Source organism: Pyrgilauda ruficollis, unplaced genomic scaffold (assembly GCF_017590135.1).
Source record: "Pyrgilauda ruficollis isolate IOZ18807 unplaced genomic scaffold, ASM1759013v1 scaffold114, whole genome shotgun sequence".
Lineage (NCBI taxonomy): Eukaryota > Metazoa > Chordata > Aves > Passeriformes > Passeridae > Pyrgilauda > Pyrgilauda ruficollis.
The window spans coordinates 650,228-677,209 of NW_024509655.1; the positions used below are offsets into that span (position 1 = coordinate 650,228).

At 41.1% G+C, this 26,982-nt stretch overlaps 1 protein-coding gene across 5 annotated transcripts in view; it reads left to right on the forward strand.

The window, feature by feature from the left end:
• Positions 1-630: 630 nt before the first annotated feature.
• WDFY3 (WD repeat and FYVE domain containing 3) overlaps positions 631-26,982 on the forward strand; it is a 154,170-nt gene continuing 127,818 nt past the window's right edge. For 3 of the 5 annotated variants that reach the window (XM_041479773.1, XM_041479811.1, XM_041479782.1), the window contains exon 1: positions 858-1,243. The gene's annotated coding sequence lies outside the window, so the exon portion shown is untranslated. Of the gene's footprint in view, positions 691-857; positions 1,244-2,273; positions 2,339-26,982 lie in introns of those variants that run through there. The other 2 variants (XM_041479793.1, XM_041479802.1) reach the window with 2 other exon arrangements.

The window sequence follows — 26,982 nt, forward strand, 5'->3', positions numbered from 1 at the left end:
TTTTTCAATGAAGGTTTCAGAAGGGATTTTGTAAACAAAAAAATACCCCAACAAAACTGCTAGAGAGTGAAAGGCTGCTATCAGCTGATTTCTTAGAGGAGGTAAGTTTATAAGTGATTGGGAAAAGGCAGAAGGATATCTGGTCACACACGTGTGGACACACCTTTGCATTGCTCCTCAGGAGTGTCCAAGCGGATGAAGCTTGCCCCGGCGTTGCAGTTACACCCTGCACTGCGTGCCCAGCGCGAGACTAAACCGATGTTTTGTCCTGCAGACAAAAAGGAGTCCTTCGGCTTTGGCAATTTAACAGGAGTTCTGGATTAAGTAGGGAAAGGGTAACTAATTCTGTTGAAACATCTGGATCATACAGATGAGAGTGGTCGTTCAACACTAGCATACAATCCTCTTTGTGGTTGGCACTAGGGATATCCAGGGGACCTTCCCTAGATGTACACTTGACAAAGAGCAAAAGGGAAAGCACCTCAAGCCCAGCTCAAGGGTGGGTTATTTGCTCCGGCACTCCCTTTCTCATCGCACATCCAGGTCCCCGCCCGGGACGGCTTCTCCTCGCGTGTCAGCTGCTCGGGCCTGTGGCAGCGAGGCAGAGGGGAGAGGACATGGGAGATCAGGGCTAGCGGAGTGGGAATTCTGTCACAGGACGGGGAGAAGGCAAACCCACCGCTCCAAAAGGTGAGATAATTGTAATAAGCCCCAGAACTAAGAAGCGGGCCCGCGGCCTGCCAGAACCAACCGGCTCTCCTCGGGCGGCCTCGCTGGGCCGCGGGAGCTACCGCAGCCAGCCGGGAGCAGTGGGAGGAGGAGGAGGAGGAGCGGGGGGAGCCGGCAGCGCTGGCAGCCGAGCGGGGAGGGGGCACGCGGCGCCGAGGAGGAGGAGGAGGAGGACTAAGATGGCCACCAGCCGCCGCGGGGAGCGGCCCCGCTCCCTCCGCGGCCCCCTCGGCGCGGCCCGGCCTTGATGGGGCCGGGACGACCCCGGCGCCCGGACGGTGCAGCAGCAGCAGCGGCGGCGCCTCCCGCCGGAGCCCGCCCGGGAGGAGCCGTCCTCCCGGCCCGGCCCGCACCGCCCGGCCGCGGCCGCCGCGCCGCGTAACTCCCCGAGCCGAGCCCAGCTCGCGGAGAGAGAGAGAGCACAGCGAAGAGGGGAGAGCGAGGAGGGACGGACCGCCCGCCGCCCCCTCCCCGGGCCGGCACAGCCGCACCGCCGGGACCTAGCTGCCCCCCGGTGAGTGCCCGCCGGCGCTGCCCGTCGCCCCCCGGGCCCCGCCGCTTTGTTGCGCCGTCGGCGGGCCCAAGGAGACCCGGCGCCCCCTCAGCCCGGCCGCAGGCCCCGCTCCCCGGGGATGCCGAGCGGCCAGGCCGGGCTGGAGGAGGGGGTGGCGGCGCAGGTGCCGGGGGCGGCCGATCATTGTCAGGGCGCGGGCTGGCTCCAGTGCAGGAGCTGTGCCAGGGCCGCGGCGAGGGGGGGCCCGGGGGAAGCCCGGGGGTCGCGAAGGAGCCCCGCGAGCGCTGGGCCGCTCCGGCCGCCTTTGTTGTGGCTGGGGCGGGCGGTTTTCCTGCGGGAGCCCCGGCCGGGTGCGGGAGGGGCCCGCCGGCCCCAGCCCTGGGGAGGCCTGCAGGGAGTGTGGGGGGGTCGTCCCGGGCCGCCGCGGGCACTGGGCGGCTCATAGGCGGTGGGTCGAGTCGGCTTCCCCCCCCTCCCCCGCCCCCCTTCCCCCGCGTTTTATTTTGATTTTTCGTGCGGGTACTGATTTTGGCGGCAGTCTCGAGCTGTCGACCCCGCGGTGCGGTAGGGACATTGAAGTTACGGAACCCGACAGGTTTGTCCCCGGTGCGTCCCTGGGGACAGGGGAGTCGTGGCTCCTGGAGGGTTCGGAACATGGTGTTAGGGGGATTTGCGGGGTTGCTGAAGTACCTGCTCCTTGTCTTGAGTGCGGTTTTCGCCCTGCAGTTCTGAGAGGTTTTCCACTCAAATGGAGAGGTTTGCATAGAGACTAGTCAGTAGTGCTGGGTGCTGAAACTCTGTGTGATGTTCACCTTGATATATTAAGACTATAATTTCTAGCTGTGACTGCATAGCAAAACACTTATGGAAGAGGTGCAAAGGACTAGATGTATTTATTTTGACCTATAGTTTCATGAATGATTAAACTGAAATTTTTTTGGCTAGCTAGAGTAACTTGCAAGATTTCAGTGTAGACCTGTGAGTCCTGGCCTTATTTTAATGACTGAATTTTGGTTTCTTGGTAATATAGGTTTGTGACGAGGTCCATGCATGTCCACATATTGGACCATGAAATTTTACTACAAAAATCAAGTGGTGGGTTTCCTGTTAAGAAAAGTAATTTTTGCATGTTGTAGCTAACAGATGTTATTTTTCTGCACCAAAGCTGGGTTGCTTCCTGATGCCTGTGCATGCCTTTGTGCCCAGTTATGGCTGTACAGCTGTAGGATATTCCTGAGCTCACAGACTCCTATGGATCCAGTCAGGCTCTGCAGAGAGCCAGCTTGATTGCATCCTTGGCACATTTTGGTGACAAGCTAGCAGTATCTTGAAGTAGGCTATGTGAACAAATTGTACAGTCTGTGTGAACTGACATTTCTGCAACATCTCACTCATCCTGTGCAATCTTGGTAGACAGAGCATTTGAAGATATGAACTTACTTGCTGTGGGAACTGGTCAGTGGCAGTAAGCCAGCCAAGTCTCTTTCTTTGCTTTTAGGTTATAGGCAAGCAGGCATTGTGTCCTGGAAATGTGTCCATGTTAACGTGGCATTGTGCCTTTGTTCCGTGGTCCTGGTCAAGACGTGCTGGCAGCCTAACTTCAGCTGCATGTTTGGTCTGTGAGTGGGTGTCTCCTCACTGTGTGGTGTGGGTCTTCCAGAGCCAGCTCTGAAATACTCAACACTGTTGATAACAAGATGTTTTGGGTAGAAGAATCCCTCAAATATCAGATTGGAGGATGATGCATGGTATTCTTCAGTTTGGTATGTGTTTGGTAGGAACTGGACACATTTGCTTTTCTAGTTAGGCAATTTTAGGCAGCCAGACTAGGAGTAAAAGTGTAGTATGTTTTGGGTTTTATGGTCATATTGCATCTCTTAGCCAGCTGATTATCTAGTTGAAACAAGTTAATCATGGTGCTGCTGTGACTTAGTATCTTCAGCACCCATTTGAAAATGTATTACAGCATTTCTATATCAAGGTTTAAGTAAGGGTTGGAGTGTCCAGTCAATTGTTTGTTTCCAGTTTAGTACATCAAGATCTGCTACTTGGTAGTACTTCTACCACACAGTGCTAGGGAAAGAGAACGCGTCTATGGGAAAAGAGCTCTTATCTTTTTGTTCAAAGTGGTAACAGAAAGATGCTAAATAAAAAAATAATTATAGTTATTGATAATTTCAACCTTGGCATAACAAGGCTAAATTATCTTGTTGCATCTTGGTACAGGAGTGGTCTGAGAAGATGATCTGACAGCTGTCTGTGTGGCTATGCAAACCTTGGTACTTAATTCTGGTTTAGTGGAGCTAAAATGGCAGAAGTATGCAAGGTGAGCAGGTCTTCAGGATGTGTGCTGCTGGTAGAGGAATTCAGCAGTGTGTTTCACATCCACCAACCTTGCATTAACTAATTCACAGTTTTCTGCAAGTGTTCTGTGGGATTTTTAGTGTTCAGGAAATTTCAGTGGTGCTTTATGTGCAGGGAATGGGGGTGAGTGTGGGCAGATGTTCTGCTTACCCCTTGAAATGCTCAATGTCATGAGATTGTTTGGAAACTTTGGTGTTGTAACATGGTGTTTCACTTCCCAAATGTTGATATTAATTGTTCCGTGTCTGGTTTCTGAAGATGCGCTAAACTGAAAAATGTAAAGAGAAGACAGTGATTCCCTCTTGGGTGGTTAAACTGACAGAGGAGAAATCTGTTCATGTTAATTAGCAGTTTCGTTTATGTGTGTAAGGGATTTTCAGTCCCTATTGCAAAATAGTGGAAATACTGTTTCAGCAGTGGCCTTTGACTTGCAGGACTTCCTGCCATGAGGAAGTCTTGTGTCATTTGTCCAAAATAAACAGATTTTGAAGAGTGCAGATAAAGTATGCTGTGAGAAACCATACATCTAAGTAACAATTTACCCCCCTATTGCTTGCTTGCTTTTCTGATAATTAGTACTATGGAAGTCTATTCTTACGATATGTTACTAGAATGTAACTTGCATTTGGTAATGGTAAATAGAATTTTCTGTTGGTCCACAGTGCAATTTCTGGATATGTATGTAGGTGGAAAACAAATTATTTCTTTATGTCTTTGATATAGAAGCTTTTAACTTCGCTGGTTTCCTTCTTGATTCTTTTTTTCATGCTGGTGGTGCTGCTGATTACAATAGTACACTATTGAAAATATCCAAGTTATGACAAGTACATAACAATATTAGTTTCTTTGATGTGTTTGGAATGCTGGTTGCTTTAAAAAGTACTTTTTGTGTTATCTGTCCTAAACGACCAACAGCTTGAGTCTTTAAGCCTTCATGTGTTGAAGGAGTGAGGTGCATTGATGTAAGATTGCCATATCTCCTAGAACAGCTCTCTTTAACTTTGTAGTTTAGTTTACAGTTTCGTAATACAAGAGTGAAACTGTTTATCTTCTGTTGGAGACTCTCATGCTGCTGCTGGACTGTTCATGCCTTGTCCAGGCTGGGGAGGACATGATTATAAGGTCCCTGTGCACATTTGTTTTACTTCGCTGTCCCACGGACAGTATAGAAAGTGTTGCCATATCCTTTTGTTGGGTACAAAATCCTGCTGGCAGGATGTAACATTTTAACTGAAGTCCTTGGTGGGGAGGTGAGAGCAGCTTCTTGGCTCAGGTGAGAGCACTGCAAGCTTTGCGGGACCAGCTATGCGTTAGTGGTGATCCAGCCTTGAGAGCATCTGTTTGGCAAGCAACCCATGTTTGATGAGGCAGTAGTGGAGGCTTTGGCTTTTTAGTCACATCCCCTGTTCTTCTGGATATTACAGGTAAATGTGTACAGCACCTTCCTGGTACAAACAGGGACTGAATGACAACATATTGCTGAGGAGGCCATGGCATGGTCTCAGGTGCTGGTGTCACTGTTGGGGGAACTTTCTTACATCTGCTAGGAGCTCTTGGCTGGTATCAAGGCTTTCAGAACAAGTGTGAAGGGCAGCTTTGTCCAGTCAAAGAAGGAAGAATAGGTCTTGTTCCTTTTCTATTTGCTTTGCTCTAAGTATGCAGGAGGTTTTTATTTTCTTCTCTTTAAGTTTTTTGTGAGTGAAGATGACCTACATCTTTAGTTTTTTCCCTTGAAAGCTCTGGGGCAAAATTTTCTGATTTTTTGTTCTGTGTGGAAATGTGCAATTGACATGATTTTTGACAATTGTGCTGATGTTTTTGAAATTTTGAATGACAGTAGGGAATATTTTTGGCTTTTTTTTATGGTGTAATTTCTTTTTTTTCTTTTTTTCTCTCCCTACCTGTTGAGCAAAGCTGTGATAGTGGAAGTAGGACTGTACTGAGATTTGGGGGGAAAAAAAGTTTGATTTTTTTTTGCAATTACTTTATTCAGCTGAGAGCTACATGCCATCTTTGGGATCTTTCTTGTATGAGGGAAGAGGGGTTTGACTGCTTTGCTGGTTTTGGTGTTTCATCACTACCCTGTGATGGATTTCTGCCTATCTTAAGCATGTGACTTGTAATGCTTCTCACATATTGCAGAATAGGAACAGATTTGCAGAACTTGCAGATGTAAAAAAATACCTTCTGAAATTTCAAATGCAGTAGAACAGTGTTGTGCTAGGAAAGAAGGAATTGTGTGGGAGCCATAAACAAAAAGGGATGTTGGATGGTATGAAGGCAAGTGACTTCTCATTTCTGGGCAAATTTTAAGAAATGTCAGCGAAAGATGAGATGGATGCATCTGAATTGTAACAATCAGAAGCATAGGATCTTTCGTTCTTACACCTTCACAAATTTTGTTATTTCCATGTGTTTTTATTACAATATGACATGGAAAAAGCTTTAGTCAGGTTGGCTAGCCTAATGTACAGACAATAATAAATTTGAAAACACATAGAAGAAGTGGATTTTCCGGGTGGCTTATTTCATCCCTTTCTCTCTTACTGTGCAGAATTTTTTTGTTGCACTGGAAGCATATAAGAGATAAATTCCTGCTTTTTCATGCTGGGTGAGTATTCATCAGTTCCATGGGTAACTTAAGCTTCTTTTTCCAGTTCTAAGACATCTACCTTGGAGAAGTCAGACCCATTTAACTATAAAGCTGGTCCCTCTATTGAATCATCCATTTTCTTGCTAATAGTTGTGACAGTTTTGATTTTGAATTTGCATTTGAGGATTTGTAGTGAAGAATTTCAGAGTTAAGGAAGAGTTAGCAAAATTGATCATTATCTTAAACCAGCTATATCAAATAAGCAAATGGGAAAAAAACCCCAAACCTTCAGAGCTGTGACAATTTAGTAGTGCAAAGATAGACACATGGCTAGAAGAAGATACTCCTACACGTTCTTAGGTGTTTTGGGTTTTTTTGGGCTTTTTCAATTTCGGAATGTGATGACTTCAGTGGGAGTGTGGATCAGTAGCTCTTGAGAAAAATGTACATCTGGCTTTCTATTTTACTGCAGCTTTTGTCAGAGTTATCGCCATGCATTGGGTATGAGAGAGTAGCTCTACCTAGTGCTACTTTTCTCAGTATCATTCTGCCAGGTGGAGTGTGGGTGCAAGTGAACCATGTTTTATGTTCTTACATTACCAGGTGATTTATTATTTTCATTTGAAAACATGGTAAAAATCTCGTTGTTGTCCAAAGCAGGATGGTTTGGTTTGTGTGAATAGGTGATGGGATTTTGCTTCAGAAGGTGGAATGTGTTTGAATGCCATGGTGATAAATAGTGTCACTTCTTATCCCTGGTTCTTGTTGAAAACCAAAATCTGAGCTCACAGATGGGCTGTAACAGGAAGAGGGGGTTTGTACAGCAGGAACTTCCTACAGTCTATGTTTGGTTATTTGGCACTGTAAGCATATCCTTTTCTTTTTGTTTAATTTGAGATAAGGGGAATAGAAGCAGAACTTGCAGGGCTAAGCAAATGCTTAGAGTATCCAGAAGGTATGTTGTTTAAAGGATACAGAGGGATAAAATATGTCAAAATATCAACTTGGGTTGGTAGTAAAACTTTCTAAAGACTTTTTAAGTGCTTGAATGATGGGCGATCCCGAAAGGGAGAAAGGCTGTTCAGAGTGCCTTAGGTAAAGATCCCTGAGAAGGTTAATCAGATGTAAGTGCACTTGGCATAATGAGCCTGAGCTTTTGTCTGAGGTTTATTAGACCAGTGGGGAGTATCGGTCTGTGGCAGAGAGCTGTTCTAGGGGAAGTTTGTTTTTATGATATGGAGGCATCAGTGGCAGAACCAGTTCACGTGATTCCTGCAGCCATAGTGTGCAGAGGAGGGGGTGAGCGGTGTGTGGAGCAAGCTCAGAAATGATACTTAGGAGAAAAACCCCAAGAAACAAACAAACAAAAAAAAAAAAAAACCCAAAAGCCCCAACAAAAAAACCCTAAAACAACAAAAAATCAAACTGAACAGTTGCTTAAGATAATGAAAGGAGTAATGGGAACCAAGAGGCAGGAGTTTACCACCTTGATAGCATTCAGAGTGCCATTGATGGTCTCCGGATTTGGTTCTGCATTTGTATGCCTGCCAAGGCTTGTTTACTTCTAATGGGATTTTAAGGAGGTCCTTGGGTCTTCAAGTGAGAGCCAGGAATGAGATGAGGCCTTGGTTTGTATTTGTATGAGTGCACAGAGTACAGAATGTATCACATGGCAGAATGACAGACAAAACAGCTAAAGAGTGCATTTCTTAATGTAAAAGTTGGGCCTTTTGTTGTTCTCAGAGTTGAAATGTCATGGTGTAGGCCCTCAGTAGTGAGATTGGCTCAAGTTATGTCTTTTAAAGCATTGAAAGCACAAACCAAATTGATTTATTTTTTGATTTTGAGCCTTAAACATGAAGTTGTCATTTTTTTTCCCACAACTGTGAGGGTTACATCATCTTTGGAATCTTCACATGGCAAAATGCTCTGGACTGGGGTGCCACAGGTATGAGACTGAGAAAGCTGTAATCAGAGCTGGTAATATTCTTGTAATCACTGATTTCCTGTCTGATAAACTGACTGAGAAGGAGTGAAATTTATTTTATTTGGGGGTTTCTTTACACTTGCAGAAGAAAGGATGTCTCTCTGAACAGGCAGAAGTAAACATTCATTATAATTTTATAAGCAGTCATGTGGAATAGCCATAGAAACCATTTTGGTATTGCATCACAAGTTAAATACTAATACTTGAGTCAGCAGTTGAGCAGTGAGCCACAGTACAAATCTAAAAACAAAGTCTCTGTGGATATAGTCTAAGAGAATGATAGTTTGCTTGTTAATTAGGTTTGCAAAAGTTTCTTTTTAAAACAGTTCTGAGCAGTGAGCCTAAGCTAGTGATGAATACTTAATTTAGGTTTTGAGTGGGTCATGAAGTAACCAGGGAGTATCTTTTCAAGCTTTTATTTTTAGAGTGTGTAAAGGCACCGTAGCAACTTGTCTTAGGTTGACTGTAGCAATTTCTGGAGACAGAAATATTTTGCTTGCATTTCTTTCCAGCAACGTAGCCATGTTTCCAGCAGTGTTGGATCAAGATAGGGAGACCATGGCTTCCCTGCTGTCTGTTGAAAGCCCTTGTAGTTCAGCTGGTGATGTTTTTGTACAGACAGGACTCTGGATGTGCTGTATAAGTAGCAGGACTTTTTTTTTTTTTTTTAATTACTTGTACAGTGTCAGGGTTTATCCCCAGCTGGTAACCAAGCCCCATGGAGCCACTTTCTCACTTGCAGTGCACCAGGAATGGGGAGAGAATCAGAAGGGTAAAAGTTGGGAAACCTGTGGGTTGAGATCAAGGCAGTTTAACAGGGAAAGCAAAAGCCACACACACAAGTAAAGTGAAACAAGGGATGGATTCTCTGCTTCCCATGAGCAGGCAGCTGTTCAGCCTTCTCCAAGAGAGCGGAGAGCTCCATCATGGATAACCATTTCTTTGGAAGACACCATCATTCTCCTTTCCTTCTTCCCCTCACTTTGTATACTGAGCATGACATCATATGGTCTGGAATATCCCTTTGGTCAGCTGGGGTCACCTGTCTGGGCTGTGTCTCCTCCCACCATCCCAAGCATCCTCAGCTTCCTTGCTGGCGTGGCTGGTACAAAGGGCAGAACAGGCCCTGGCTCTGTGTAAGCCCTGCTCAGCAATAACAAAAACATCTCTGTATTATTAACCCCGAGTTCAGCATAAATCCAAAACACACCCCCATGCCAGCCACTGTGAATAAAATTAACTCTACCCCAGCCAAAATCAGCACATAAACTTTCCTGGTATGAATTGGGATAGCCTACTGATCAGTTAAACCCTAAAGTTATAACCTGCTTTTATTTCAGTAAAGCACTTATGTATATATTGTATGCTTCAAATACAGGTGATGATGTGAATGTTTAGTTCTTTGTTTTTTGGGGTTTGGTTGAGGGTTTTTTTCTCCTTTTTAATAAAAGGAATCAGAGGAGGCGTGGGTACTGAAAATAATGTACCCGGAAAAAGCTTTTTAGTCTAGCTATGTGCCTTTCCATTGTGATCTTTCTTTATAGGAGGAGATCAATATAGTTGATGTTTTTCTGAATTAGCTCAGATTGAGTAGACGTATAACATGGTGAGGGTTTAGGTTCCTCTGGCACAGACAGAATAAATTTAAAAGATGAAAACACTCTTCCTCTTTCCTGTCTATCATCTTTTCCATGTTCCTTTGCAGGATGAAGTTGAACTTGCCACCTAAGTAAGGATAAACATTTAAAATGAAAACATAATAGCACAAAGTATGAGAATAAGCTTATTTAAATAGTTTAGGAAAAGGACACCATCATTAGTAGATGTTCATATTGTATGGAATTCAGCTTAGAGTTGTCTTGTTGCATTAAGTTGAGGGTTGTGGTGCTGAGGTGGAAATCCCTAGACATGCTTGTTGTCTGCCTTTGAAATACTCACAATGAGTAGAAAAGTGGAGCAGCTCAAGCACTGCAGAGTCATTGAAATACATTTTATTCACTTGGGTTCAACAGAGTGACTGCTGCTGTCTTTTAATACTCATCTTTATTATGTGATGTGAGGAAGGACTCATCTTAAATTTTAAGTTCTCCTGGAAAAGTTTAAACACACCAGACAAATTTTGGTTGGAAGGGGCATCTGTAATTGTGCTTGAAGCAGGACATTTGCAGAGGTTGGGAACATGGTGTTTAGAGCCCTGACTTTTTACAGAAAGAGGTAAGGGTATGGGACAAGCTTTTTGTATGCTTTAAATAGCAAATGAATCATGGGAATATTTCATGTCCACTGTGACACTCAGTGGCAGATAGGCAGAGAGTGGTGGTTTTTTCTCTTCTTTTTTTTTTCCTCACATGATCCTGAAGATAGTAAGATAATTTTTAACGTGTTAGGCTATGAAAGTACTGGATATTTTACTGTAACTGTTTATTTTGGCTTATAACTGGTCTGTTGCTCAGACTTCTGTGTTTGCTCTTGGAGGGTGGGCAGCAGTGATGTGCCAGCAGCTGTGAGGTCCCAGCAGTGGCTGAGGGAAACCTTGTTGGAAAGTTAGCACAGATTGCAGAGGGCTCTTACCTCTACCAAGGAGAAAGCAAGCTGCATTTGTGAATTTAAACAAATTAATTACAAACAAGTGCCCTTTGATCCTTTTACTTGGCTTAGGGTGGATGTTCAAAGAAATGAGCCTGCACTTAATCAGGTGGAGAAGGACAGGAGCTTGATCAGGAGTACCCTGACTTGATTGAAAGTTTACTGTTAACTTGGAACATGCGAAGAACATTGTTTAGAAGTCACACTTTCTTGTTAAAGCATTAAGTAATGTTGGATGAAAAGTCTTCTTTGAACAACCCATGTTTTTAAAAGAATTGCACTATTTGGGGTTCATGAATGGCCCTGATATTTAAAGAAGAAAAGTAGGTGCACAGTGGTGCATTTTCTTACTAATGTATGAAGACTGTCTTTGAGCAGTTTTCTGTATAAATGTTTCGGAAGATTGCTCTGTCTACATGAATGGAAAACGGAGGCATGATGAAGACTTTTATTTTTTTCTGTGCTATTTTCTCTTTCAAGTATTGCGGTTATTTTTTAGTCTAGCCAAGAGGTATTTGTTTGCATGTATCTTGAATTTTGTAGAATTCTTTTCACCTTCTTTTTAGTTTTGTTTATATGGTGATGTCCAGTTTGCCAGTTAACAAGCAAAAATCTACCAATAAAAAGTTAAACCAGCAAAATAATCCCTTTCCCTCTGTCCCTAGTTTCTTTATTAGCAACATGTAAGTAGGAGAAGAAAAACCCTGGTCTGGCAAACAAGACATGAGGATTTTGTTGTGACCATTTTACTGTAGTTCTTAGTGTTTGGGTTAAAAATAAGTTGTGTTGCCCTCCAGCTCTCTCCTCAGTTACTGTTACAGAATAATGTTATAGAATAATGCTTAGGCTGAGCTGTGTGGAGTGTATGTGCTTACAGATATTGCATTAATACTGTTTCTTATTCCTCTCTTGCAGAAAGAACGTGGCATTCTCACCCTCCCTTTCTTTTTTTGATTGCTATGCTTAAGTATGTTAATAGTTTATACCATTTGTAACAAATACTCCTGAGATGGGACTCTTCTAAGACCTCATAGAAAATGTTGAACGGGTCTGGGAGGATGATGGCAAAGCTTCATCATGAGCTGAAGGCTTGTACTAAGTATGTAGGCATATACTACTGTCTCAAAATTTATACCTCTTAATAGGTTACTCTCATTTTCTGTTTGTTTTGAAACATCATGTTGATTCATCTTGAAGAATAGCTAGCCAAGTCTAAATTAATTTTTATTTCAATAAAAAGGCATGGTAAAGGAAGATGAGAGGAAGGGGTAAGGACAGAGAACGTGGGCGTTCCAGAGCAATATCTGAAAAATATTTGTAATGGAGCACTATAATTACAGTGCTTTACATCTTTTCACTCTATGTGGTGTCCTTTCCTAGTTGAAAACAGCTACCTTTTGAAGGATCTGTTGCTTCAGTGGTGGTGATCAACTTTGGTGACTGTAATGGTTTTTTGCTGTAAGAAATGATTATCCACATAAACGGTGCTGCAATGGTTGCAACATCTTTTATTTGAATGGAGATATCTCTTAAAAAGATGTTCTTTGTAATTAATGGCTGTGAGTTAAGGGGGAATCTTACATGGTTAATAATCTGTTCTCCTGGCCAGTTACCAGTCCTAAGAGGTTTAATTTTCATACTGAAAGTGAGTTTGCTCACTTTCCAGTATGTGTTGCCATTATCTGCTTGGTCCAAGAGCTCTGAGCTGTATAAATATGATCTGCATGCAGAGATGACGACCCAGGCTCTTTTTAACTTTATCTTGACCTTCAATAATAAATTTAGCTTTCAGTAATAAAACTTGTTTAAGTGTTTGGTAGTCATTTGTATTCTGGTTGCTCTCTTGAGCTATAAGAAGGCTGACCTTTAGATGTCTCAGAGTAGTCTGTTGGTGTGCTGGTTTATGCAGTAGTATTTCTTGCCTACTTTGAAACCCTCCCCTCCTTCCCCAATTCAGGGATGCCTTCTGCTGCACTCAAGGGTAATGTAACTTGTGTTACCATGGGCGTGCTGTTTCTTTTGGGGTTTGTATTCTGTGTGTTCAGATCCCTTCATCCCACTCTGGTTTCTAGCACATAGCCATGCATTTGGAGGTACTAAAATTGGTGTCATTGGAAGGTGCCCTGTCTGCAAAGAGGTGCAAATAATTGTATCCAAATAATTGGTTCGTAATTACCACCTACTCCCCCAGTGTGCTCATCCAGGTACATGAATTACTGGCTTCTATTTCTTATCTTAGCTGGTGTACCTTTAATGTGATTAAAGAGAGGTTGCTGAGCTGAAGGTATCAGTTTAATAATGCTGAGCAGCATGTGCCAGCTCTGGTAGTGACTGAGTATATTCATGTGAAGATACCATGCTTATCTCAAAATGATCAATTTAATAATGCAGGTGAGATAGCAAATATAAATGTCTCTGAGAAAGATGTCTGGCAAATCTGAACTAATATACCTTGTCTAAGTAACATTATCGTAGTCACAATTCAGTCTCAGAATGGTAGAAATTTAATTACTCAACCCAGTAGGTGAGGGTTTGGAGGGACTTGGGGTTTTGTGTCTGTTTAGTCGGTTTGTGGGATTTGGTGTTATTTTGGTGTGTTTTTTGTGGTGCTGTGTTTTGTTTTGCTGTTACCAGTGTGAGGGTTTTTTTTTGTTTAATTTCCCCTCAATATTTTAAGCATGTCAGATGATTTCAGAATGTGAGGTTCTCCCAGTACTAAACCAGTTTGTTTCTTTTTGGCTTCCAGCGTGCTGGTTGTATTGTCAGCTGGGCAGGGAGATGGAAGTAGAGACAAAGCAGTGCCATTTGTACCACAGTAGGTCTTGGAAGACAGTTTCTCTTCTGAACTATTTTGTAGATCTGCAAGCTTAAGAAAATTGTGTTGCAATCATCATGCAATACTCTTTTCCTCATCATCTTTTAGTTTAGGAAATAGCACTAATCAGTCTCACTTGGACATAGGCAGAGATTTGTCCCTGCTTTTTAATTGTATGAGAAAGTTTGGTTAAATTTAAGAGGGAATATTTCTTTTGTACCTCTGACAGTGTTTCCTCTTCAGTTACCCTGAGTGTTTATTTGTACTCTTTGTTGCCTTCCTCCTTCATGTGGCTGGTTAGTGACACCTTTTTACCCTTGTGCCCTGCTGGGCACTTGTTGCTTGGTGGTGGAGTTCTCCCTTTGGGCTGACAGAGGAGGAGGTGCTCTCTGAATACTTACATTATCAACATGGCTATAGGTTTTTCAGCCACTTGCTAGCAGAATGCTGACAAGTCTGGACAAGCAGAGGGATGGAATGTGTCAGCTTGCCGCAAGTAAGAGAATCCAGCTTAGTGACCCATCACTGTTTCACAGTTAGTGTTTCTGTTGCAGTGTTTGTTCTTGTAAGTCTGGCATGTAAGTGCTACTGTTGCTCCTGGGAGTGCTTTAAATGAAACAAATGCATTAATTCCCTTTCCTGGCCCAGTGAGTTTGGTTTGTTCGTTTGTCTGTTAATATTTTCCTCTTGCAAAAAAAGCTGCTTATGAGAGCAAGCAAAGGAGAGTTGTGTGTGTGTGTCTGTGCTGGTTTGTCAGAGCATTCATTTATCCATTCTGCTGGTTTGAGAGATTTTTTGGAGTCTTTTTTGTGCAGCATAATCTCAATTGTATGATGATCCTGATCTGCTCTTGAAAGAAAATTATGTTTTGTGGACTTTCTGCGGGTCTGTTGCTGATCCAGACTGCTGGGCTTCTGTTTTAAAACAAGTGTTTTGGAATAATGCCAAAATATTGCTTGGAAAAAGATTGTTACAGAGAATTCCTTCAGTGTCCTGGAAATGCATCAGAGAAGGGGAGAAACCACAGATAGCAGCATGGGCCTGATGCACTTGGCCCCATCTCAAAACTTGCTCTTCCTCCCCCCCACTTTTTTTTTTTTAACTATGGAGACCTTATTATGATTAAAAATCAAAGGGAGAATAAACTGAAGATTAAATAGATTTTTTTTCCCCTCTTAATTCCTTCTAGTTAGTTAAGTTCATCTAAATCCAGGATATCATTTATGTTCTAAATACTATTGCTTTTTTAGACAAATAATTTGCTGTTATTTTTGTTTCAGCATATACATGCACAGGTAATTTGGGATTAACATAACTGTTTCTGATTAATAGAATCTGGAATGGCATCCTTTTTCCATAGGATTGGTGATCAGTGAGTTAACTTCAGTTTTATGCAAGATATGTAAATCCTAAATCCTAATTTTGTTTTGTGTTCATTTCTTGTTGACTAGGATGATGTAAGGATGAAAGTTTTGTGGTTTTTTTCTCTTGCTGGGCAGGAGAGTTGTTGAGACTTGACAGGTTCAGGAAGTGGTATATAATTCTTCGCTTTTTTTTTTTTTTTAGGCCAAAACACAGTAAGCTTTGGGATTTCCTAAATTATGCTACTGACAAAGCGGGCAAAAGCCTTTTAATGTTTTAAAGAGAAAAACAAATGGTGGTTATTTTCATTATTTTGTGCTGTTGTTGCCTTCATTTTTTGACCTCCTCTGAAAGTAAGCTTTAGGGTTATAAAGCAGGAATAATCAGATTTGAACATCTGTGTTTGAGGTTCTCATGGTTTAAGTAAATAGGTTTTCAGGACTTGTGTGTCCACAGAATTGTAGTCCGTCTTGTATTTTCTGTCTCCTTCATGTCTTCTGGATACATCTCCTTTTTTCCTCCTGCATCCAGAACTTCCCTGCTCAATTTTGTAATTTTTTTTCCAAGTCACTGATAATTGTATTTTGGGTTTTTTTTCCTCTTTCTTTGTATCTCTCTTCCCTCTTTGAAGAAGGAGATAGATTTAATGTAATGGGGAATATTTTTCAGAACCCAGAGTGAGCTTCAATTACATTTGCGAAGCCTGAAGACAAATTACCAGGATGTAAAAAGCCTGGAGTCTTAGGAGTGGTTCTGCAGTGAGTCTGAGTTAGTTGTGTGTCCATTCTTTATTGGAAAAGAGATCATTATAGACTTGAAGTATCTGACAGTGGATAGTGGGTGATTAAGTTAAGAGAAACTGCTCATCAGCTGAGCTGCACAGAGGGGAGAATTCACCTCTTTCAAGGGTGCAAACACAGCTGTCCAAAATCAAGATAGAGTGTGGAATGCCCTTGCAGCCTTGGGAGGAAATAATTGTCTTTTGCAGGTACTTAATTCCCATTACCTTAGATGTTGGTTTGAAGATCATATTTTCAGAGAGCTATTCAATCAGAAATTATCAACTCTAGAGCAACCCTAGCCACCTAAGAAGTGTCTTCTGAATCTGTTTGATGTGTTAGTCTTTACTAATAAGACACATTTGTATATAAACAATTTCTAAAGAAAGTGAGTAGCAGAGTGAGGAGCTTTGGAAGCTTAGCTGTGAGATTTACTATTTACTTAGTTTTTAGCATTTTTAGTATGTGCCTTATAAGTAAATTTTTTTACAGTGCCAGATTTTTCTTATTGGATTCTTGGAGCACTTCATGTTAGTGGTTTTTCTCCTTCTTCTCCTTCTTTACCACCAAGTCCAAAAGAAATGGGAGAGTGGGTGGGATTTTCGGATCTTCCTTTCTTTTCCACAATGAAGGACATTGCTTTCTTTATCCACAATAGCTGTTCCAGTTGCACTTGGATTAGTGTACAGTAGTGTCTTGAGAGTTGCTTGGTGTTGCTTTACTCTTTGAGTAGGTAAAATGGCTCCCCTGAGTCCTAAACATGAGAATTGTTCAAAGCATTTGCCAGAGCCAAGAGGGGAGTGAGGGACTGCTGATGAGGTTGGTGTAAGGGGTGCTTGTTGCAGAGCAGGTAATTAAAATTCTGAGTTGTTGCTGAAGCATTAGGAGAGATAAGTGGCTTACTTAATTCAGAACTGAGATATTATGGATAAAGCTATGCTGCATTGTAGCATATTCACAGTAAGGGGCTTTAAGGATTGAATTATTGCCATCTGCAGCAATCCTTGATATGAAAAAAAAAAAAAAAAAAAGTAGAAGAAAGGTGGAGTTGGAATTTGCTGCTCTCCTGTTAAGGTTGCTAATGTGACCTGGCCACTGGTTCTGGAGTTGTAACTGGTCAAGACAATCTGCTGAGTGTAGTAAGGCTGATGAGACAGAACAGCAGCTGCTGCATTTTCCTGAGGCAGGTTTAGCACTTGTGAGTTAAGCAGAGGGCAGAGTGCCTTTCTCAAATTGCTGGTCCCTCAATATCTTGTATATACAGAATCAGTGCATGGATAGCATATTCCTTTGCGCAGGCTTTCAGGTTAGCAGCTTCCTTTCCCTTCTCTAGGAATGTTGCAGTTCCCATTCTGTTTGCTTATCCAGGAGCTGACAGGCTGGAGTGGAGGCAAGAAGGATACAGGTTAGGTGTCTCTCTTCCTTCTGAAATTGGTCTGTACTTCCACTGCAATACAGATCCTGGTATTTCCACTTCTCTGCTAATTCCTACAATTGTTTCTGGAAGTGGTGCATGCTGAGCACAGGAGGTAATGCTTGGAGTTTTAGAGGTGAGTAGCAGAGTAAATGTTTTTTCTGTCTTTGCACAATCAGTGAATTTTGCAGTGTTCTAGATGCTGGCTGGAAAATAACAACGGGACGTAAAGTGTCAGGATGGCCATCTTAGTGTCATCATTGTGGATTCTTAAAATTTTTTTCTGAAATGCCATGGGCCTCTGAATTTCATCTGGATGGCTTTCAGAGATTGGCAGCAATGACATGTACTTCCACATCCAAAGAAATTCAGGAATATTACTGCATCATGTCTTTGCTGATTCTGCAATGCAGTAGCTTTGGGCTGTGAGCCCAAATTGTGGTGAAGAGACAAAACTTCTGACCCAGACTTAAGAAGAACCAAATGGACAAGACTTGGAGCAGAAGAGAGGTAATCACTGGGAAATACAACTTTTAGATGAGGCGATAGAGCTTTTGTTCTTTGGCCCACGTTCTTAATGAGAGAAAGCTATAATTAGGCTAGAATTAGCTTTATGTATTCAGTGCTGGCAAACTCAAATTCAACTGCCTCTTAATTAGCATGCAGTATCTTTGTGGTCTTTCACTCTTGAATCAGACTTCACTTTCACACTTTGTGCAATGCCTCAGTGTCAGGTCTGCACAGTACATGACCACTCAGGAAAATCTCTTTCCTGCTCATTCTTCAGCGATGTCATTCCTCATAAGTTGATTTGTCTTTGTTTCTCTTATAAATGTTACACTGGTTCTCCTGTAAGTATCTGCAAAATATCCAGTTAGACAATTAAAATCCAGTTAGAACAATTAGTGTGTTAATGCTTGGGATATTTTTGTAGTTTATGACTTTGGTTCAAATGCCACAATAGCCACAGAAATCATGAAGTTCTATAGCAGCAAGAGCGGTCACATGTCATGCAAGTTGGCCTTAGGGACAGCTTTCTCCCATGCAAACATGTCTTCTGAGAGTTGGACTGGAAAAGCCAGGTGGGAAATTCTTGTGGCTTGACACTGGCTTTAGGACATAATGTTTGTAGGGGAAATAGATGTTTTTAGCAAGGGTCAACATACAATTTGGTGTTTAATGTTTCAATAATCTAAAAAGTAATGTTTGAAACTACAGAGCTCCTTCTCTTTAGTAGGACTTCTACTAAATACTACTACTCTTTAGTAGTGGTATTTAATTTATTAGCTTCTGTGCCCTAAAAAGACTTTTGTTGCTTATTTGTTTTCTTAATTATGAGAAGGGCAGACATTGTATAACTTCTCAGGCAGCAGCGATTATGCAACTGATCCTGTTATTGTGGAGCCAAAGTCCTTCCTAGTCCCTGAGCACCAGCTGCTTGTGCTCTGGTTGCTGCTTTTTCCTTTTCTTTCTTCCCCTGTGCCCCCACCCTGATTTGTTTGTGAACAAGGTTTTTTTTTTTTTCCTCATGTTGCTGTTTCCTTCTTTTTCCAGTGACAGTGGGACAGTGGTTTTTTTGGGTTCATTCTTCAATTCACTATGCTGCAAAATCAAACTGCCCATGTACATAATGGCAAATATAAAATGTATAGGGAAATAAAATAACTTGATACTTTATGGGTACATAAGAAAAGGCATTTGCTTGGATCTAAATGAAATATTGCAGATGGCTTTTGTTGGATTTCAGGTCAAAAGTTACAAGTTCATGCTCTCATGATTTTAGAAACATGTAAATAACTGCTGTTTGTTTAGTTTCTTGGTTTTTTTCCTCTTCCTTCAAAGGGTGGGCCTGAGAGAAATTTTAATTTTTCCTCCTAGCCCTGCCCTGGGATCACCAAATAAAATGAGTACTCCTGTGTATAAGATGAGGTGGTTGTAAATCTCGTACTTTTACAGCTGAGTGATCTCACTGCAGTATAATGAAGGCAGTTAATATATTGTAAAAATGTTTGCCCTGTTCACACTTCATTTTCAGTTCTCAGTTTTATGTCATGTAATTTCCATTTCATGTTTCATGGCTTCCTGGGAGTGTAAGTGACTAAGGCAGGTTGTTTTGATCCTTGATAAAACATTTCGGGATGGGAGAAGAGATGGTAGACTTGTAGACTACAGTGCTTTCCCTGCTTACAGATGAACTAAGTATATCATCTACAAGTCCCAGTAGAAAGAAATTATAGTTGATCTGTGATACCATGCTGTTGGCTGCACTGCTTGTTGCCATGTCAAGTGTGATCTGCATCAGTCATAAATAGGCTCTAGTGCTTAGTGTCCTATATCAGGAAATAAATTGGGGCTAAGGGTTTAAGGTCCTTATTTAGTTTATAAGTCTTATGCTGAAGATGTTATAGTGAGTGCAAAGATTGTGTTTTCTTGCTCACAGTGTCTGTACTGTAGATGGGGTATTTGGAGAGGTGGGAAGGTGCTGTCATTTGTAGGAAATTTGGGTCCTTTCTTCTGGGCTCTTTTTGTTGGAATTTCTTTTCCTTCAGTGGCAGTCTGTCCCTTTCTGCTTTCAACAGACCAGGCACGCAGAAGATACTCTCTTTTGCAACCAAAAGACTGGATATATAGCATGTATGCTTCAGTCTTGTCAACTTACACCTCTCCCCTCCAGTTTCTCATGACAGAGACACTGAGTGCTGGCTTGGAAGAGACTGTATGCTGTAGCCACATTTATCACAGACTTACTTGATTATTTCCATTGTTAGTGAAGGTTCTGCTAGAATTCTTCCCTCAGCCTTGCAGTTCTGGCACTGTGAATACGAGAATGTTGTACTTTATCAGAGCACCTGGTACTGGAGAAACCCAGAAAGTAATGATGAGAAGGGAAGAGTTAAAGGGAAAAGGGAAAAAAGCTTGATATTATGTCTAATTCTTTGTCAGCATGGTGGTGCTAATGCCCTGGTCTAATGCAGAATTCACAAAAGCAGTGCTTTTGTAAGGTAGAAAACAATTGGGAATTTTGAAATTGCTTTTAGCACCTGTGAAATATTCTGTGGTCTGAATAGCAGTGTGTACCTGGGGTATTTATTGTTTGCCTCAATGTCTCTGCTTTATATATGTAGTTTTTCCAACTGATTCATCAAGGGTTTAATCAGTATGATCCCTGAGAAACATTTAACAACTGTTCAGCTGTTTCAATGAACATGAATAACTAATGTGTGACTAGATGACAAGGTCTGGGTAGACTGGTAACTTAGAAGACTTGCTTTTTCTTAGTATTGGTTTTGAAAACTAGTCAGCAGTTGAGTTAGAAATCTTAGGAATTGAACAATTTAGGAGAAAAATATTTCCTACTTTGGAGAAAAGATTTTTTGTTTGTTTTTAAATCTGGTGGTTTCTTTTCTGTGTTGCCATTACCTAAATCTTCTCTTAATGCAGTGTTGAGTTTGGTTACTGGAGAGTTTCTATTCTGTTGAAGGCAATGAGAAATGATAATTCTACACATGTTTCTGTTGAATTGCAGGTGAGGGTTAGTACCAATTTACAATGGTATTAGGAGCACACTGGAAATGAACAGCAGCTCAAGTTCAGTAATATTCTTGAAGAATTTATTTTTCAGTCTGTTCTCTTTCCTATTAAGCACAGTTTGGATTTTCTAAGTACTAAGGACATATTCATGAAATATTAATTCTCTTAAAAACAGATTTCAGACTAATCTGTCCATTGTACCTTTACTGTTACAAGAGGTAAATCTGAATTGTGTTACCTGTTAAGGAGAGACATGAGAACAATTTTGATCAAGAGTGGTACTTGATCACACTATTTAAAGACTATTTGCACTTCAAACCTAGATCGAGAAGAGAACTGAGGTAGTAACTTTTCACTGCAAATACAGCAAAATATTATTGCCTGAATCGGTCTAAAAAATCATCTAAAGAAAATAACTCCAACTTGACATCTCCTGACAGACTTTGGTTGCAATATGAAAAACAATTTTGTTTGGACATTGAAAAGCATGAAAATCTAGTATCTTATCTTGGTTAGGCTTCTTTTTCTAAAGAACTGAAGCCCTTATCTAGGAAGATGATGTCATCAATAAGCTTAATGACTTGTCTCATACAAGAGAAGTACATACGGTGTTTCCTGATACTTTTCTTGAGCTCTGTTTCACCATATCTCAGTTTTTAAATGTGTTTATTTTGACACTCCAGAGTGTTCAGCCGTGCTCCTCATTTTGCCAGAGCAAACCTAAATATTTCTGATTATGTCATGAAAAGCTCAATTCTTTCAAAATAACATCACATGAACTTTGGTTTGTTTTTCAATGACATGGACAGCAAGCCAAATGTGACATTTCTTTACAGAGTGGGTAGGAATCTAGAGTAGTCAAATTATGACTGCCTGGTGTCATTAATGATATTTTTCAGAGTAACTGTAAATACACTTCTTTTCCCTTGGAAAAATGTATCCAAACACAAATAAACAACAGTTTAAATAGTGTTAACAAGTAGCTTTCATACCTCACCAGTTTTTAGCTTTTTTTGACTTCTTCTTCTTCACTTATTTCTCATGTAGCAGAATGGTAACAAAACTTTATTATTGGCTCAGGGGTTTGTTTATTTTTTTCTCCATTATGGACATAGTTTTTTTGTACACTTGGTTATGGCACACAAAATTTTAGCCAGAATCTTGCTTTCCTGGTTTACTTTGATAATTCTGCAGACTTTTGAAATAGTTTTAACTTTTCAATATAAAAAATAATTATGAACAACTTAGATTGCATTTAGTATAAGTAGTAGGATTTCTTCATTTAGGAAATACTCCAGGCAGGTAGTAGAAGGAAAATTGTAAAAGAATGATACTGTTGGTAGCTCACAGGCAGAGGAAGAATAAGTTCTTCAACTTATATTTGCAGCAAGTTGAGTAAGAATGTGTTAAGAGCAAGGAAGGATCAAGATGTATCATCAAGTAGCTGTTAGAGTCCTCTTCTTAAATGTTGTCCCCTTTCCCTTTCTCACCAAAAAACCCTAAATCAAGTCAAAACACCTGCCCCCAAAAAACAGTAAGACAAAAATCCACATGGAAACAAAAACTTCATGCATACACAAACTCAGTAACTACAAATCTATTAGAGATATTTACTAATGAAGATATGATTCTGTGCTTGTGTAAGAGGGAGAGCTGGATGACTGGAAGAAGAGTTAAATCTCTTATCTGTTGACATATCTTCATGATTGGTCATGCAGATCATGCAAATATTGAGGTTACTGGATGACTGAAGAGACATTGTAATTTCATATTGGCAAGTTACACTTCCCTAAGTCATTCAGTGTCTTTAACTTTTTTTCCCTCCTGTGTGCATTAAAATTTAGCCATTGAAGATTGTCTGGATCTGAAATTTGCATCCATGTGTTTTTACAGATTTTGCTGTGAACATTTACCCATGTTTTTTTATGTAATGACGTCATGTGTGAAATCTTGGCAGGAAGCTTTTTGCATAGAATGACAGAAAGAAAACATGGAAAACTAAATATATTATCTGCATTCTTACACTTTCAACTTCTTAGGACTGCTAGGCAATACATCAAGTTATACTGTTACTTGGAGGATAAAAATGTATTTATAAAAATAAAAATGAGTATTACTTACTCATCTGAATCTGATTTAAGTTAATAATAATCAGGAGTGGGTATTGTGAGATCTTTATTTGCCTGTGATCTCTCTTGGATCTGACATCTCAGAAAAAAGGAAAAAGTGCATTGAGGAATGAAGGAATAGTCAAAGGAGACACTTTTAAGAAACAGGCTGGCATGTTTCAAATAGTGAGTGCTGCTTTCTGAAAGAAGAGAAAGAAGTACATGGCCATAATTTTTTCAGATGATTTTAAGAGTGAGTCTGTTTAGACACTTCTTTTTTCTTGTAGGACTTGTTCTGCAGTACCTTAGTTTCCCTTTGATTCAAGGAAAAAGAAAAGTCAATTAGCTTAATTTATTAAGTGCCAGTGATGTGCTGCACAGGGAGGTCTGACCCCCATTTGTGAGGAGATGTCTGTTCAACTTGGGGGTCACTAAATAAAGAAGGTGGCTTTTTACTTTGGACAGTCTTTGATTTCACATTGCAAACTGAAGCGGTTATTGGGATATTCAGTATCATTTTATTCTGCTGATCGTTGCTGGGATTTTTAAAAATTTTATTTCTAATATATGTATTAACTGTACAAGACAGGGGAAGTTTGATTCAAAATGAGATCTCTGGCAGCTGCCAAGAAGGCAGAACCCAAAGATGTGAGGACTTCACAGGCAGTCTGCAGAACAAGCTCTCCCAAGAACACTGTAAATGATACTGGACGTTATTCAGAATATCTGAATATCTGTTGTTCAGAACAGATATTCAGAATATTCAGAATATCGGTCTTCTCTCAGCATGGTGGCTGTAGTTCAGTGGATTTCTTTGTTTCCATGCAGTTACTAGAATAAGGCATCCTCTCATTTACTATCAGATGCTGCAGTAAAATCTGCATTTGTGGAAATTGTTTTCCTAATGTTCCTTTTCTATCATGCCTTGTTACTTCATTTAATTTAGAAATTGGACCTGGAGAAAGCTGTCCAAATATATACCAGCCTTGCAAACTTGCAGAGTACAAACAACTGGTTATTATTGGGAGTTCAAGGAGCTGAGTAAAAAGACTCTTCTGTGAGATGAGTCAGAGTTCTGCAGCACTCTCCTGAGAGGTGAAGGCTGGCAAATTGTGGTGATAGCGCCACAATTGTGGACTAGCACCACAATAACTACAAAACATTTTATAGTTGTGCATGGGCCTTGGAAACAGAATCTGGGAGCTTAAGATTCATGGTGGAATGTGTGATAGAATAAATAAATCTTTCTTATTAGGATTCCTGTATATCATCAACTTTGACTTGTTCAGTTGCAATATTGAACAGAATCTTCAGTCTGTTAATAAACATTTAAATACATACTCATCTGTTCGTTTGGTGGACAGGCTACTTACTGCCTTAACTTCATCTTAGCTGGCACAATTCTCTGTCAAAAAGAGACATGACCCACAGACCTTCTCAGAACAGTAACATTTCATTTAACAACAAGGAAACAATTTATTGAAAAACATGTCCTTCAAGGCTTGAAGTCGAAGGTCACTGACCACAAGAGAGTTCTTGCAGAACAGAAATAGCTACCTGGAAACCCAGAAATGGAAGCTCTGCTGCAAATCTGTTTCTTCTGATCCCTGGATATACCTGGACACCAGCTGTGCAGCCCACAGCCTGAGAACTGTGTGCTGAGCTGAGGGCAGGAGCACTGGTGGGAAGTGTGTGCAGCCTGGCTGGCCAGTTACCTGGAAGTCATCTTCCTCTCTGCCAGCTGCCCTAATTTTCCTTTCTCTCAGCACACTCTGAGCAAGTGGCCCAGTGCTGTGTTTCAAGGTGAGGACACTGTTGAGGAGGGGGATGTAGGCTAAAGCTGCTCTCCAGGAAGCACAGCTATGGCTCCATTAGCTCTGGAACAATTTCTCCATGTCACAGATGGTGTCACAGATGGACAAAAGCGGAGATTCACAGATGCAAGAATCAACTTGATGCAAGACAGCTCTTGCCTGTATTAAAATGTTACCTGAAGTACAGCACCATGCAAATGGTTGTGCTGCTATCAAAGGCAGCTCACCATGACAGCTGCTTTTGGGTAGTACCCTAGTCTTGACTCCAAGCAGGACCACCAAAATGTTGTCATGCTGAGATTCTCTGTGATCCTGGTTAAGGAAGGGTTGTTAGCACAGGCCAAAATATTACCCCCACACTGCAGGAGCTGGAGAAAAACTTGTAACAGGACATGTGTGCTGGACTGCCTGACTGGTAGAGCTCAGGAGGAACCTGCTTGGAACCTGTAGGGATTGGATGTGATACAAATACAAAAGGCTCTGCTGTTCAGGAGATCTGTATGCTTGGGGAGGACCTGTCCTCTGCCCAGCATGTTCTGTAGTCTGTCTGCTTTCTGATTTTTTCCTGCTGTTTTTCATGTACTCCAGACATAGTGACTGGTTTTCTGGCCCTCAGGTAGATGCCTGGAGAGAAAATTGTATCTACTGGTGAAGGGTTACCTTCCCTGTTGTAAAGTGTCAGGATAGGCAGGAAGCTGAAGGCTGCAGAGGGAAAAGAATCCATGCAGCTGGGAGGTTTGGGAAAGCAGGGCAGTAAATCAGCTGACTTTGCACGTTAAATGTTAGAATGGGATGCTGGGATTAAGACTTGCTCTGTACATGACAGTGAGGAAGAGAACCTCTCAAGGTCTCTCAAGTTGGGAGAAACTTTGGCAGGGCTGTAGTCCAACCTCCTGCGCACAGCTGGACCAGCTCTGAGATGGGACCAGGTTGTACTGGACTTGATCCTGTCGTGTCTTTAAAGCCTCCAAGTCTGGAAACAGCACAGCCTCTCTGGGCCCCATTCTGGTGCCTCTCTGTTCTCAGTGCGGGAATAAAGCTTCTCTTATGTGCAGTCTTAACCTATCTTTTATCAGTTTATGTCTCTTGTCCTCCCACCATGCAGTGCTGTGAAAAGCCTGACTTCGTCTTTGGTTTGCCAATAGCCTTATAACATAGGTCAGCCTTCAGTCCTTGTTAGGAAATTGTGACTTTGTGATTAATTAAAGTAAATAAAAATGCTTATGAGCTTGGAATTAACAGCAGGGATAGCATAGTGATATATTGATTGCATTATGCAATATAGCATCAGTGAGTGTAGCTACATTGAGCAAGCTAGCATGTAGACAATAATTGAGAGGGAAAGATCTTTATTTACTTTTGAGTGTACTGTTTACAACAACTTATACACTTCTCTTTGTAAAAGAAACAAATAACCATACATCCATCAATGAGGGAATTGAACATAGATTTAAAATTGTGTTGCATGCCTCCAAATACCAAGGTAGCCGATCTGTTCTTATAAATGCCAGAGCATCTGTCCTCCAGGCAGGTATTTGACTTTTGGATTTCAGAATTTTAGATATCAGTGATTTAGATAGTCTGGGTTTGGCTTTATATCGAGAGGGTTTTGTTCATCCTGTGGAAAGCTAAAGAGTGAGCCAGTCATTAGCTTCCTGAAATAAACAAAGAACCCTTCTGTATTATTCTGGTGTTTATTTCCCATTTGATGGAGTAAAATGTTATGTGTGTTTATCTATGTTTATTTTATTAATTCATAAATAAAATAATAGCTTGTATAAAAAAGACTCTCACTGTTGCAGTGTGTACCTGACTGATCTGATTAAGGGCCCTGTTCTCAGATATCTGATCAATTTATAAAGTATCTCTGTGGTCACTAATCTGTAGAAATTTTGACTATCTTTATCTTCTTGGAGATGCACAGGGATAAGATGAGAGGCATTGGACACAAGCAGCACAAGGCCAGTTACAAGTAAAGTAGAAATGTATACCATGAAGGTAAACAGCACAGCTGGTTTCTCAAAGGGGCCGTGGGATTTCCATTCTCAGAGATGCTCAGAGCTCATGTGAGCAACTGATCTAAGCTGCCCCTGTGCTGAGCAGAGGTTGAACCGCACTGAGCTTCACAGAAGTCTTCTATCCTACACCACTCTGTATTTACATGCAAACAACATCCCATGCTTCAGTGACAGAGATCATAATGCTATAACGTTAAGACCCAGTTGCTTAGTTTGAAAACCTCTATGTAAAAGAGACAGTGCTTCTTATCAAGCAATATAATTAATGAAATTTTATGTCACAGGTGACCTACAAGTCAGTTCAGTGTGTCTATGTAGGGAGCATCTGGATTTTAGCACTGACACATTGTGATTTATTTCTACAAGAA